A 12,044-nucleotide genomic window follows, 5' to 3' on the forward strand; every position below is an offset into this window, starting at 1 on the left:
CGCGATATAAATATTGTCCAATCACACAATATTTTTTTTAATAATACATTAAACAAATAAAAAAAATATTATATATAATTTTAAACATCTAATGTTTTTTTTTTTTTATCAAATACTAATTGACAAGGCATGAGAAAGAATATATGAAATTAAGGTAAGAAGGTTAGGCGTTAAGAAAAGTTTCTAGATTTAAAGAATAATGATAAAATTTTCCAATGCGTAATCGCGTTTTTTTTTTTCGTATTGCAAAAATAAAAAATTTTTTTATTTTTCATATCGCAGTAGAAACTAATGTAATTTTTTTAATGAATTTACATTTATGCTTTTTATGTTTTTGCATTTTTAAGTTTTTATAACCGAGTTAGCAACGCAGAATTGATATTTTGCGTGCTTGTTTATTATTCTACGTCAATAATTATTGTAAATTAATATCAATGATCTCTCAATAGCTTCAATTAAACGCACAATGAAAATTATTCATGAGCGCAATAGACGATATAATTACTTTATGTTATTTGCTTTATCGTGATGCAAGATAATAAAATCAAAGAAGATATTGTATTTTGTACGGAAATTTGATATATACAATCAATTGTCGTATTATTTTTAAGAAGATTAATATATTCATTAAACACTTTCTTTGTTATTCATTTAATAAAAGAATATTTGTAAAATTTGTCAATTTATATATTCATATTAATATATACATTTCATATGTTTTAATTAATTCCTATTATATGTGATTTATTTATGATTAAAAAAAAATACCGTCTCTATTTGCCTTTCAATTAGTAAATTATCAATCTGTTAATCAATATGGAAGTAAGGAAGGAAATGTGGGTATAGTAAAATGCAATGCAACGGGATAAGTATGGAAAAATTTATTTCTCTAACGAGAAATGTAATTATAATATTGCAATAAATAAATTTCCTATTTTTCCAATTGAAAATGTAATCCTTTTATTTGTCTGAATTACTTTACATATTCTTATTTTAAATATTCTTACAAATCTAATTTTATAGTTGATTATATATTTAATAATATATATATTTAATATATTTAATAGTATTATATTACATTACCGTATTATTAATTAATATTACATTACAGTATTATTAATTGTTACGTGACAGTTTATAAATACATTGTAATGCAGTAAAGAAAAATAAATTTTTCATTAATCCTCAATGCTGCAAACAATTATGAATCTCTATAATCGCATGTTATCTATTACATTTTTTAATAATTTATTATAATGTTAATAAACACACTTGATGTTTCAACAAATGCGATTATATTTATTTATGAAAATGCTGATAAAAATCGAATCTGACGAATCCGATCTTTAAATATAAATATACATCGATAACAAGAGCATCGAAAATGCCAAAATGAACAGCAGCTAATTATTCTGTAATAAAGTTCAATTTAATTAATTAATTCAGTTGATCCTGCGTGGTTGAATATCACTGTGATATTCAGCAGCAATGTATCGAACAATAATGTCGTGTTATCACAAAACAATTCAAACGCGTATCCTTTTGTTTATCACTTTTGAGAAATTATAATGACTTTAATTAGCGACCACCACAAATTGTCCTTGGCGAGTGTGTTGCAAAATTTTAAACAGCGCACGCGCACGCGCGTACAAATTTAACGCACTCACACACCTGAAACTTTGCTCACCTTTTATTTTCTCAAAGTAAGAGAGCGCAGAGGCCAGGTAAAAAAAGCAAATTTCAGGCGTAAGAGTAACGTTAAGAGGCGCCGGCTCGGATGATCACGTAAAAAAAGGATCGTCTTCCTTTTCGCGACGTTACGACGCGATGTCACGACGACACAAACACACCTGAAACTTTGCTCACCCAACATTAAAAGTACGGGCCGAGCAAAGAGTCAGGCCCGCCTGTAACGCCCAACACATTCTTCCTCAGTTTCTTCAGTACTCCTCGGCCCTTTCACCGACGTCGGATGCAGCAGCAACGAATCGGTCTTACGGATAAAACGGGGGCAAATGCTTTTGTTCCTCGCCCTGAGGTACGTGTTTCAAACGTAAAATTAAAGATATTAAATTTCGCTTCCGTACTCCTACTAGTTTGAAACAAAAGCTTTTGCTTACATTCTCCGGCGGAGAAACATCTCTCTTATGAATATGACTCTGAATAATCTGTACATGAAATCTACAGGATGGAATTTAAACTACTTTTAGTAAGTAAAAGTTGATCCTTTGGAAAGATTTTATTGAGAGAGTTGTTTCTCCCAGAGTAGCGTGTGCATTATTGAGCTACGCGTGCATCCCACATTCTTCTCCTCGGGAGAGGAAGGACGAATCGCCAGATCTGCAACAGAGAAAGAAAAACGTGAAAATCAACGTAGCGCTCCGACAAAAGTATATTGTTATAGTTCGGATGTTTGTTTTCAAAAGATTATTTTTTTTGCGAGAGGCGCTTGATGAAAGTAATCAAAATAATACTTGATGATTAACGCTTACATTAAAATGCCATTTAACGTAACGTACAGTCGTAACGTAAACATTTTTCATTTCTGATTCCGAGAGGTGTTTTATTCACTGCGGCAGTATTTTAAGCATTTTTAGTGCCCCGCTAGATAAAATATCCGCTTAAGCCAAATTAAAATTCGCTTTAACGCGCAGGTTACAGCGTCGCTCTGTAAAACGCCCACTTATGAAATGAACCCGCTCTCCCGTGTTCCTCTTTCTTTTTTTTTCCCCCCTTCTCCACCCCCTATTTCTCCCTCTCCCTTTTCTTCTTCTGTTTTTTCCTTTTTCACGGGGGATAATTTCACGAATAATAGACATACTGGATTCATGCTGAAATATTACTGAACGTAGCGGTTATTATGCGCCGTCGCTCTAATTTGCGGCGGTGTTTATTCAACGTTGATTCAACGTTCATTTGAAGCGTTTTGTCAACGCCGCCGCATGATGCGCGCCGACCCGCAACTTGCCGCCCGATTAAAATTCGTGTCACTCCTCCGCGTCGCTCTGTTAAACACGATTTATGCAAGGCCTCCTCTTCCCCCCTTCCCTCCCTCCATCACCCATCCCTCTTCACCCTCTCCTCTCCCTCCCCCCCTCCCCGGAGGCCGGTTATCTCGAACTTTTCCGTATGCGCGGCGCAGGGCGCGGGTTACGAGCGGGGAGGATGAGCATTTCGACGTTGTTCCTCTTGATGCTCGTGAAAGCGCCCTTTCTTCGTGGCACACGGCGCGCGATCGTGCGATGACTCGTACGATAGCGAGAACTCTCTCGGAGGTGGAGGCAGCGGGGAAGGGGGGAGGGGGGAGGGGAGGAAGAGGAGGCAGAACGGAGCGGCTAGGCCATCCGCGAGGAGGAGGGGGAGGATAGAGCACGCTTTCATTTGGCGTGCATGCACGCGCCACATACGCGAAGGGGAACGGACGCAGGGGGGAGCGTGAGAGAGACGGGGGGGGGAGAGAGAGAGAGAGAGAGGAGTGATCATCAGCGCGCCGGAATGCGAGCGTCAGAAGGAGAGATAGGAGATTACGTCAGGCTCCGGTTCCATTTAAATGCCCGGCATTGCTGAAATTGGTCCGCGGTGACCTCTGACTTTGGGACCCGTCGTCTCGTTTCTTTGTCCAGACCGCTCTTACCCCCTTCGTGTAAGGACGCGGCGCGAGTATAAGCCCTCGGCACTAAGGAACGGTCACGGACGACGGTGAGACGGGAAGACGGGAAAGAAAAGATCTCGGGGAGAACCCGCGCTGAAGAAAGAAAGAAAGAAAGAAAGAAAGAAAGGAAAAAAAAGAAAGAAAGAGGGGGAGATGCCGCCGGATTATCGCCGGTTAATCTGACGTCTCATGTCGAGTTTCATGGGGCAGTCACACGGCGCCGGGGAGTCGGAGTCGGCCTGCCTCCGAAAACCAGAGAGATAATCCAATTAACGAGAGATTTTCGTGCGAGAGAAAATCTCTCCTCTTTTCTTTATTTTTTTTTTTTTTTTTTTTGGTTTGTTTGTTTTTTTCCCCCTTTTGTCGATTCCGGTCTCTCCGTTTCTCGGATGACAACGCGGAGGCGGATCCGCCGTCATGTCGACTCGGCCGGCTCCTCGCGCCACGGCGGCTTTCGGGAAGGCATTAATCATGCAAGTCGGGAACTACTTGTGTATGATTCGGGTCGGGCAAACAACGCAATACTCGAGGCTCGAGGTTGAATATACTGGCTGATGCTGGCACGCGGCGCGGGATTAATATTCTTTTGCCGTGCGCGCGCGACTCGCCGCGCGCTCTCGGAAACCGTTTGTTATTCCGGCTGCCTCACGAAATCCTCCGCCGGCTATGATATTCCCGTATATCTAACCCCCTCCCCCTTTCCCCCCCCCTCCCTCTCGCCTACCTGTGCACATGCACCTTTCGGCCGACCGTTATTTTCCGTTTAGATATGCGGCTCGGAATAGATAAACAGACGAACCGCTAGAACAGCGGAAGATGCGGCGTTATTTTAATTTCCAACCACTTCCGCCGGCAGAAGCGCAGAGCTCGACTCGACTGTTTGCCTAAGCAACGTGTATAAGGGATACGCGCCGTTTTCATTTCCAGCTCTTTAAACTGGAATTCTCAGAAATATTCACATTTTTTGAAACAATAATAATTTAATTAATTTCAAATAACGTGGTAGTAGGTAGCATTATTATCGGTTATAAACAGAATCTCTTAGAGAGATGTCTAATATATATTTTTTTTTTAATTTATATTTATTAATTAATTATACATATATTTATAAACATTTATTAACAGTTATAAATATTAATTTATAAATGCTTAAGACAAATTACTTATGTCGCAAACTACGTGCAGTTACTTTTTTTAACAAATTGTTTGTAGCAGCTCAAAGCTATGACTCAATTATTTCCCCTTTAATAAATAATAATAATTTCACTTACGATTATTATTCTTCGTAATAACGAGATCGTTAAATTTAATATCTTATCAACTTTATTTATTCCGATCACAACGACCAAAAATACGTACTTATTCACAGATCGTTTTTCAAAGAGGCGTCTCCAAGTGTCGCGTGTATTTTAAAAGTAGTAGTCTGCCTTGGCTTTCTACCATATTTTGTGCATACTTGCGCGTGATGAATCTCTCGAAAGAACGATCGTCGAAAAGAAAAATCGCCGTCCATCAAGACGTACAGATCCGATAAAAGTGTCGCTCAAAGAAACGCACTCCGGAAATTCTTTGAGAGTCGCGGCCTCAAGAGTCTCCTTCGTCTCTCGCGCTCGGCGAAATCGCTATCGAATTTCCCAGCGTGAGAGACCTCGGCTAGTCTCTCTCTCTCTCTCTTGATCCTCCGCTTTTCAACCAAGATCGATCGATCCCCCGCGAAGATAGGATTAACGGACGCAAACAAGGTGGTCTCGCACCTTTTTTCGCAGGACGAGGATCATACAGCGGACAATTTTCTCGAGACGTACGACTTATTCTCGACGGCTCGGACCAAAATATTGTGGTGTCGGAATCAAATCGAATAAAGAATTACGAAAAATGCACAAGTTTGCACAATCTAATTTTACATTTTTCAAGTTTGTGCGCGTCTATCCTCAAGTCAAATTTCCGCTTGTTAGATCGACCGCCTTACATTTTCCCAAATCTTCCTTCTGATCTCGTAATATTTTCTTTAAAAGAATATTGATGTTGATTTGACCGATTTATTTGTTACTTATTATTAGAGAGAGAGAAATTTAAACGCTCTAGGATAGCGTCCTCTCAAGCATTGAAACTTAAAATATGCGAACATAATGAATTTGTTACAAAAGAATAAAAATCAAAATACAGAAAGAGTAATAAAAAAAATAATAAAAAATAATTGAGAGAGAGAAAGTGAGAAATTATATTAAATATTACACGATACAGAAAATTCCATTAATGAAATATGATTGGTATGCAATAAGATAAGTAAATGAAAAGAAAAGTACAATTGCAATATTTATTTAGAATAACAAACTTCTGTAATAAGCGAAAATAAAGTTGATGCTCTGTTATAATTGCTAGCTAATCCACGGGTGTCATGTGTATTTATTTCGTATTATCGTTGTGTTAACGCGGGTGAGAATGTTACGTCCAAAATAAGTTTACACCGAAAATATAAATATCCGCGGCACGAACGTTATAGCATAATCGCTGATGATACTATTCGCAAAAATCGGATATTTCGTTAATAAAATAATAATAATAATAGCACTTTTAAAACGATAGAGTTCTTCCGTTATAAAAAGTTTAACGGGAAATCCAAAATTAAAAGGATATCATCTGATTGTTGGTTTCAGTTCCGCTCTAATCTCCACGGGGGCGAGGGGGGAGGGGGGCGGGGCGGAGGGGGTTATTCCGCCATTCTCGATTCTCAGATAGCCGGGTTTCGCGTAGGTGTCAGATATAACGAGAGCGATGACCGAAAAGCGAAACAGCCGAAAAAACGCTTATGAGCGGGTTTGATGGAACATTTATCCTGGCTGCCCGTGCCTCCGCTGCGCGGATGATCGATCGGCCGTCGTTCGTGCGGCAGGAGCGATATTTTGCGAAATATTTTCGAGACACCATTTTCCGATTCGCTGCGTTAGATTTTTACATGGGCGCGCGCGTGGCCGAATTTGATATATCGTATGTTCGGCGAAACAATTGTTCCCGCGTGAACGAGATTATTTCTGCGCCGATTTAATTTTCGATTGGCTTCACCGATACTCGAAGATTGCCCCTTGATTATTGTCGCGCTCCGCGCTATTTGCACATTTGCGTGCCACATTACACATTCTCTGCCGCAATGCGAATTATCGCAAGTCGCAAGACCGGCGTCTCTGGGTTAATTGTTTCAAAGTTGTAAAAAAAAATATATATATATATATATATATATATATATATATATATATATAAATGAAATAACGCGTGTTGTTAGCTTTAAGGCCTTTCTTTCCTCTCTTCAAAAATCTTTTTCCTCCAAGAAAAATATATTATTAAATCAATTAAAAATATAATTTAATATTATAAATATATTGTAAAATAAGTTGACGAATTTTGATTTGGAAATTCGTTAGAAAATTCGCGTCTAAAGTCTACTCTCGCGGTGGTTTCGAGACATCCTGTATATACAAACGCGCTTAATGTGCATCGGAAATAGCTGTCCGTAGGTTATGTAACGGTATAACGATGCACGTTTTGCTAACAAAACCGGGGAGTTAAGCTACTCCGGGCTCGCCCCTTCGTAAAAAGGAAGGTGGAAAGGAGAGACTGAAACTGAGACGAGCGCAAAAAGGGCGTGCCGGCGTTTGACAGGAAGTTGACCCAACGTCCGGTTCTAATGTATTTCCGGCCGGTTACGGCTATCAAATCGCACGAGTTTGCGGTTTCGACGTTCTATTTCTTTTATACCCATTCTCCGTTATAATCGCCAATCCTCCGCCGCTTCGACCGTGCTCTGTGAATTAACGACGTGTAAAGACGTCGCTGAAAGCTTTATTATTGTCATTAAGCGTTTCCACGCTTTCATTCGGCCCCCGGTATTGCGACGAGTGAAGCCATCGTCATGCGAGGGCAAAGCCCATGTAACTCTGCGAAATGGCCGTCGAGTGTTTTATCAAAAATAATTCAAGCGCGCGCGGGACGCCAGAGCTCGTTTGTCATTAATCGTTCGTTATCCGTTCGATTGTTTAAATTAAAAACATTCAATCGGGAAAGAACGCTTCAGCGTCAAAAGCGCGCGCGAGAGTACACGCGAGTAGTGGCCATCTGGGGAAATCCGGGGGAGGAGGGGAGGGGGGTGAATATCTATGATCCCCATTTTAAAACGATAGAAAATTTACTGCGGCGTTCTCCTCGAATGGCAATAAATTTCCTGTCGTTTTAATATGAATATAAGCGCAGCGAGGCTGCGATCGGGAGCTCGTAAATCCGTAAGGATCGCGGAAAATCGGCCGCACCGCGTATGGCCTACCCCTGATGAAGACAAAGTAAGAAGAAATCATACGTGTCGTACGGACGCGGTATACGGAGTAAAATGAGGATAAATCCGCGATAAGACCTAACGATCTTCATCCCACCAAATGTGTTATAGTCATGCTACAACCGTTTTGCAATCTCGCGAGCTCGTAAAACAAAGAGGAGCGGGATTGCGGTTAAAGTCGACTGCACTCGCGAAAAAAGGTCCGTTAACGAATCGATTGAAATGGAAATCGATTGAACAAGCACTCGGCGCTTGTTATTTCCCATTTCCTGTTCCTCCTCTCCCTCTCTCACTGTCTGTTTCTCCCCCCCCCTCTCTCTCTCTCTCTCTCTCTCTCTCTCTCTCTCTTTCTGTCTCGTCTAATGCGACTCCTTCTTAACACAGGTAGTTTCGTGGGACAGAAATTGCGCTCTCAAAATCTGGAAAACAGGCGAGAGAGAGAGAGAGAGAGAGAGAGGGGGGGAAGGGGGAAGGCGAGCGGAAGGTGAAGGATAATTGTATTGTAACTGCATCCTTCAAGCTACGTGCGCTGTTGGGAAGAAAGAGAAACGAGCGAGAGAAGCGGAATCGAGCCGAGCCGAGCCGAGCCGAGCCGAGTCGAGCCGAGCCGAGCCACAGTTGACCCGATTTTTTTCCTCTGCCGCGCCGATTCCGAAACAGAAACAAATACCCGCGATGGCGGCGGCGGCGGCGGCAGGCGAGGGCACGAGAAAGACTGCGCGGAGGGCAATGGATCTAAAGTAGCCGGTGGCGGAGAGAGAGAAGAGAAGGATGAGAAAGAAGGAGCGGAGGCGATGCGGGAGCAGACGAAGCCGCACACGGATCCATCCACAGGCGCGCGTAATTGCGATCGTAATGGCGAGCTGCCCCTCGGTGCATATCGCTGCCAAAATCCGTTATCTTGTTTCACGCGTAACCGAGTCTCACCGAGACTCTAATCTCAAGCGAGAAAGCTTCCACGAATCCATTTCGGAACAGCTGATATCCCCTTGATAAAAAGAAATAGTTTTTTTTCAATCATCATCATAATCCCATAATATAATTATAATTTTAATCGTAAATGAAAAATGAATGAATTTATTGCAAATTTTCAAGACCCGATTAGCTAATAAATTAGCGATTTTTATTCTATGTTTATTCTATGTTATATTTTATTCTATTATACGGAACAATGTGATAATGATTATTAGTGAATATTAAAAAAATAATAATAATAAATAATATAAAATAGCTAATTTATTCCTCGGTCTAAATCATCCCATTGAGCTTTGCACGAGAGCGCCTCGGTGACTCGATGGTCAAAATTACATTGTGGAAACGTAATTCCTAAATTCCCGTCCTCCTCTCTCTCTCTCTCTCTCTCTCTCTCTCTCTCTCTCTGTCTCTTTCTATTGTCACGTCGCGCTCCGAAAATTCCTATAAAGAAAGGGATTAGCGCGATTCCGCCGGCAGCGTTACTAACGACGCGCGCGTTTCGCACATGTGTACGGGCTCTTTGTAATCCGCGACGAGACAAGCGCCGATCGATAAGCGTGTTATATGCATTAAGAGGCCGTCGTCGCCGGTGTAGCGAAGGAAAGTGTTTCGCTCGACGACGAAAACGTCGGGGGAAACGACGGAGGAGAGACGAAGAGTCCCTCCTCCTCCCCCCTCCCTTCGCGAGCATGTCCACTATTTTCACGTCGAAGGCAGAGACGGTGATATTATCACGCCACGTGGACTTCACACTTCGTCACGCGAGACATTACGAGACGCGAAAGAATCGAGAGAAGAAGTCGCGAAAGAAAATAATTCATTCCTTCCTTTATTCCTCCCGCTTCTTCGACATTTTATATCGGAACGTCCGCGCAAAGGACAACCGAACGATCGGCACGGCGAAGGTATTCCCGGTGAAAATAAATTCCACGGATAAATGTAAATAGATGAGAAATATTCTTTTGAATTTTACACCGAAACGTTCGCGCTAAAGAGCAATCATCGAACGTACGTTTCCTATAAAATATTCGGCGAATAAAATCCGCCTGATGAGTGTAAATGAGGTAAAACGAGAAATGTGGGCGGAAGTGAGAGGAAATTTGCAAGTCGGTTACCGATCTTATTAGCGGTATTATTTATGACACCGCGCGAACGCGCGGATTCGCACCTAATCAGAGATAATGTATGCCGTCCTGTTTCCCCTCCCTCCCCCCCTCCCCCGCCCCCGCGTTCGACGGTCCTCCCCGACGCGGAGCGATCGATCGATCCGGCGCGGAGAGGACGTCTCGCGGAAACGAATAAGAAAAACGACGCATCCGGCCGTCCGGACGACGTTAAAGTCCGACGACGCCATTTCAGCGTCGCGAAATAGATCACCCGGCTTATCCGGCTTTATAGCCGACGGCGAGCACCGCCGAGTCTCGTGGAAGCTTTTTCGCGCACGTACCGCGAGTTATTTCAACATAATCGCTCCCGCGAACTGCTGAATGAAGAGAGAGGCGAGGAGAAAGAGAGAAGGGGAGAGAGAGAGAGAGAGAGAGAGAGGGGCGGGGAAGGACTAAGAATCCGGAAAAATATGATTTGCTTGATTCATGTGCGCCCTTTCCTCCAAAAAGAAAAAAAAAAAAAAAAATGACGGCGGTGCCTCGACTGAGAAAATTCTGCGAAATCGTACAGGTCCGCTTCGTCGACTTTCCGCGGAAATGCGAAATCATATTTTGCGTTTGTCGATTAACGAAACGGAATCGAAAATTTATATATGAACTCGTTGACATTATTTCAAGAAAACGGATTTCTTGAGCTCGCGCCGTTAGCAACTTCGGAGGATGATCCTTGGAATTCGGGACGCGAATCTCCCGTCGTGTGTTCAAGGACCTCTGAAGGAGATGCAGATTTCAGCTGTACGCTCGATGTAATCGCAGTGCCTTTGACGCAAGACGAGAGCTCGTCTCAACGTTTCAGACTGAAGCGCGCAATCGCGCGGCTTTCGCGACGGAACGGCGTCCTCGTGTAAATCTGACGTTCACGTGCCGGCACATAACAACGCGTGTATCTCCAAACACTGTGTGCCACCTTGTTGCACCACGTCGCACGTACCACGGACCTTCCTGGTTCCTAACCGCGAGTGAATTCCGCACACGCAGCGCAGCGAGCAGTCATACTACAAAATTAGACGCTGCTTTTCTTGTTGAGTCGTTCAACGTTAAAATGCCGCCAAGACGCCGAGATTGTATCTCTGTTTTCCTAACGCTAACGAATTGAAAATATCAATTCAAATGTTAATAGAGAAATTAAAATCAACTATTTTAAGAAAGCGTGGTTGTAAAAAATATGTATGTTTCTTCGTGAGAAAAAGCGATTCAAGACGGGTTTTGGAAAAAAAAAAAAAAAAAAAATAATGAGAAAATAGATAATAAAAATTAACAAATAAAAGGTAAAGAGAACAACTTTTGCTGGGTATAAATCTGAAAAATAATTTCGTTGGGCCATCAAAATAATTATGTAAAACATTTAAATTAATTGCTAAAATGTAAAAAAGTTTTGCGATATTTTCATCATGTTTAAATGCCCCGCGTAATTAATTTTGATGGTCCAACAAAATTCATTTTCAGATCTGCAAAATTGTTTTTTTCGTGTGCGAAAATTCTGGCCTAATTCTATCTTTTTTTATTTTTATTTTTTTTTATTTTATCTCTTTTCTATCTGGTACGCGAAAAATTTGATCCGGCTCCGAAAGAGCCGACACCGTTTGCATCACCGTCGTTAGGCCAGCTCTGATAAGTCTCGTTTGGCGCGGGATGTTGCGTCATCGCGTCGTATGCAATATTTTTATCGCCGCTAAAGCCACCATTTCGCATTCCGGCAACGCTTTTTCCCTCGGGCTCGTTATTGTTTTTCCCCGTCGTGTCGCGCGTCGCATCGCGTCGCGTCGCGTCGCGTCGCGTCGTCATTTCGTCCGCTTCCGCTCGGCGTATTTTCAAACGCGCGGGCTCGTAATGCTAGATTTTCCAGGATTTCGTAACGCCGGCGACGCGGCGCAACGGCCTGACGCAATCGTCGTCCGGAGAACAAACGCGGCCGCCGCGTGCGTCC

General features: G+C 42.2%; 1 protein-coding gene across 5 annotated transcripts in view; it reads right to left on the bottom strand.

The window, feature by feature from the left end:
- Nucleotides 1-12,044, bottom strand: part of LOC148935403 (uncharacterized) — a 162,810-nt gene that overhangs the window by 95 nt on the left and 150,671 nt on the right. For 4 of the 5 annotated variants that reach the window (XR_016140356.1, XR_016140362.1, XR_016140359.1 and 1 more), the window contains one exon: nucleotides 928-2,340. The exons of the other annotated variant lie outside the window; for it this stretch is intronic. The gene's annotated coding sequence lies outside the window, so the exon portion shown is untranslated. Of the gene's footprint in view, nucleotides 1-927; nucleotides 2,341-12,044 lie in introns of those variants that run through there. 5 annotated transcript variants of the gene reach the window in all.

The sequence above is a fragment of the Pogonomyrmex barbatus genome, unplaced genomic scaffold (genome assembly GCF_055798465.1).
Source record: "Pogonomyrmex barbatus isolate J1 unplaced genomic scaffold, ASM5579846v1 scaffold5, whole genome shotgun sequence".
In the NCBI taxonomy this organism is placed as follows: Eukaryota; Metazoa; Arthropoda; class Insecta; order Hymenoptera; family Formicidae; genus Pogonomyrmex; species Pogonomyrmex barbatus.